Genomic DNA, 3567 nt, shown 5'->3' with positions numbered 1-3567 from the left:
GCTTCTAGTAAGAAAGAAAAGCAGCTACATTTCTGCTTTCTAGAGAATTATACTACATTAAATTGCTATAGGTATACGCTCAGAACTACTGGCCTTCCTAAGAGGCAGGGAAGTAATCTAAACACATACATTTAAGAGCTCAACAMAAACTTTTTAGGAGATGGAGCTTGTAACACCAGGCTTTTTACCAATTTTAAATTCAAGGATAATGCTGATGGGCTCTAGACTGGAAAAGCTAATAAAAACCATAGGATTTCAAGAAAGGACAGAAATTTGTAGAGTAAATTTAAGCATTCCACTGAGAAATGTTATTTAAAACCTTCCTCAGCCTCTTATTAAACAACTGGAGGTTAAAAGTGCTTAGGAATAAGTAATACATTATCCTTTGACAGATTTATTAAGAAAGATACTGAAAAGAATTGTTTTCATGTAAGATGTGTCAAAGTTTTCTGTTAAAGATATGTGAATTTTATGGAGGCAAATACAAAGTAATATCTATATGCATTTTTATGTCACTTAATCTGTTGGTGGAGTTTTGCATAAAGACTAAAAGCTAATATGAAGCTTTCCATCAAGACAGCTCTGCCTTATCCTTTCTACATCATCACTGATCTAAATCTCTGTATAACAAGACCTGGCAAGAGCCCACAAGCCTGCAATTATTTAAATTACCTGAAGCCAGATTATAGTCTTACTCAGTATTTTTATTGTTTAAGCTACCTGAAACTCAGGCTATGATGCTGACGTAAACAAGCGTCTAGTTCTTGTAGATTATGTACGCAAATTTAACTCCTGCTGAATTATTATCTCAAAGTTCTGGAAACCCTGTCTTGAAATGAGTGAAAACTATCTCCAGAAGTAAAGTTTTAAATAATCAGAACTTTTTTTGCAACTTTTTACAACAACATCATGTCAACATTACATAAAATGGAAAGATTTGAATGGTTCTGTTATAATCACTAAAAATCAGGGGATTGGCCCATTTTTATGATGTCAACACAAAGTTGCAAAATATAACCTACTGGACTGCACTGGCAGATCTTGTGCAAGGTTAGCACTGGGGAATGATTCTAAGAATGCATCCAACCCTGTTGACATTGTCTGTGGCCACCTGCAACATCTCTAAGATATTCACAATGTTTTTTTCCTGAAGCAGTCCAAGAACAGACTGCAGTGTTGCAAGGCAATGCAAACTCCTCTAGTAATCCTGATTTTCAAGCTCTCTAAAGTCACACCCAACAGCTTTGCTACTTAGGGGAGTTACCTTCTTTGCAATAATGACTAGGGAGTTCAAAATAAGCTGAGGCCATCCCAAGGACATCGTCCTACACCTGAGTAAAAAGTTCTTAAGAACCAGAGAACAGGGTCTTCTGTCTCCCCATTTTCAATAGACAGGATGTTCTGAAGTATCCTTGCCAGATATTTAAGAGTAATGGAGGAGGGCTCGATGTGCCCTCCCAAGCAGGCACATCGACTAACGCTAACTGTTCTTCCATACCTYTTCTGGAGGGGAGACATTGGTTCTTGAAAGCTTGAAGGGATTTGCTACAGTGTTGTGAAAGGCCTCATGACAGGATAATTTTAAATTCAGAATTTCCTTTTCTTTTTGGGTCTATTTCTTTCATCCCAACCATCTTTCTCTCAACAGATACACTCCCACAGACTGAATCTCAGGAACACCACTGAAAACAAAACTATTGCACAAAAGATGTGTGGACCACAGTGACACCCACTGTGAAATCAAGATAAAGTTAAATTTAAAATCATACCTGTGCTTAGCTATTCCTTTGTTGGATTAAACAAAGTTTAAAATGGAGTGCCAAGTGTTTGTTCAGCAAATTTATGCACACAGATTTGTTTGGACAATGAAATTGAAGTCATCCTGTTTTTCTCATTCCCTTTTTGATTTATAGTCCCTATTATATCACATGTATTGAGAAACATTTCCATTTTTATAAATGTTTTCTATTAAACAGTATCTCCAATGGCAACTAAGCGACAAGTGATATTCTTATAAGTAAATGGATTCAGTGTTCTACTAAAGAATTGAGTTTCCTGTGATGTGATTCTGAGATTTCAGTGGTGCAGAAGAAACCTTGTTCCTTGCTCGTCAGCTGTGGAGTCACTGCTGTGCAGCCAGGTGGCACTTCATCTGTGCCACTCCTCAGAGGATGGACATGTTTTCCTTTATGTATTCCTTTTCAGAAAGAAGAGAGAGAGAAAATAACATGAGGGGATTTCCCCTCTGCCCCTTGGCTGATTCCCAGCCAAACGGGGGTCCTTAACATTTTTATGCATCAGTGTGACAGAGAATCCAGTTCAGCTTCATTTAAATCCTGGACAACCTTCCCTGGACCTCTGATACATTCTTCTCTCTCACAGACACACACAAACACACACAAAATAATAATAATAAAAAAAATCTGGTCTCTGCCACTTTATCAGAAAACTGACATGGTCTCCATATTGATCAGGTTTAGAAATGAAAAATGTCTGTTCCTGCTGATGCATTATATTGTTACTGATACATATGTATTGTTGTTTTTTCCCCCCAATACTATCTGAGCATTTTAATGTGATTTTCTGCATTTCATCTCACAGCTATACAGATTATATAAAGATAACTGAATGTCAAATTATATAAAAATACAGACACTTAGTTTCTAAGTACTATTTCTATAAAAAGCACATTCTTTTTCAACAGTCCAAAGCAGTAATTGTTCTGCCTGGATTCATCGTTTTCAAGCATAACTACTGGCTGTCAATTAAAGGAAGATCAAATTTTCTGTAACACAGCAAGCACATACTCAAAAAAAAAAAAAAATCCAGGGCTGGCCTGAAATCTGGAAATATCCCGTGCAGTAATTAAAGGTATTGCCAACGAGCCATAAGCCTCCACTCCATGAGCAGAGGGAACAGGATTGCAGCAGGATGTGACGGCCGTTTGGCTGTCACAGCACACCACCATCACGAGGGGAAGAAGTGCATCTGGTCTGTATTTATTAGATGTTTTATTCAGTACCTTAACAGATATTTAAGCTAAGATAACACGATGTATATATAATTTTTGTGTGAACCCCCGAGATATCAAACTTACACAGACAGCTAAGCTACGAAAGGAGTTAAGCTAAACAAAAACACAATAAAGACATTACAAAGGAGGCAGATCTAGGAGAAAGGGAGCATATGGAATATGGCTTCACCGCCTGTCGGGAAGAATCCTTTGTTTTGGGATACTTAATTATTTATAGGCAATCCCCTACCATTAATCACCAGAACGTCTTCAAAAAGGACAAGACGATTCTCATAAACGTGCCCCGATTTAGGAAACTACCCGTAACCTTCAAGGGAGCGGCGGGAACCCGCTCGCCTCCGCGGCCAACGGCCGGCGGCCAACGGTCAACAGCCAACGGCCGGCAGTGGGCAGGCTCCACACGGCCCCGACCCGGCGGCCTCGCCCCGCCTCTTCCCGGGAGGGGCGGGGCGAGGGACGGCCACGCCCCTGCGGGCGGCGGGGCGGAGCTGCCACACGCGGGCGGGGCGGCGGAGGCGCATAGGGGCTCCGCG

Source organism: Apteryx rowi, unplaced genomic scaffold (genome assembly GCF_003343035.1).
Source record: "Apteryx rowi isolate R43461 unplaced genomic scaffold, aptRow1 scaffold_74, whole genome shotgun sequence".
In the NCBI taxonomy this organism is placed as follows: Eukaryota; Metazoa; Chordata; class Aves; order Apterygiformes; family Apterygidae; genus Apteryx; species Apteryx rowi.
Note: the sequence above shows the minus strand (reverse complement) of the source record.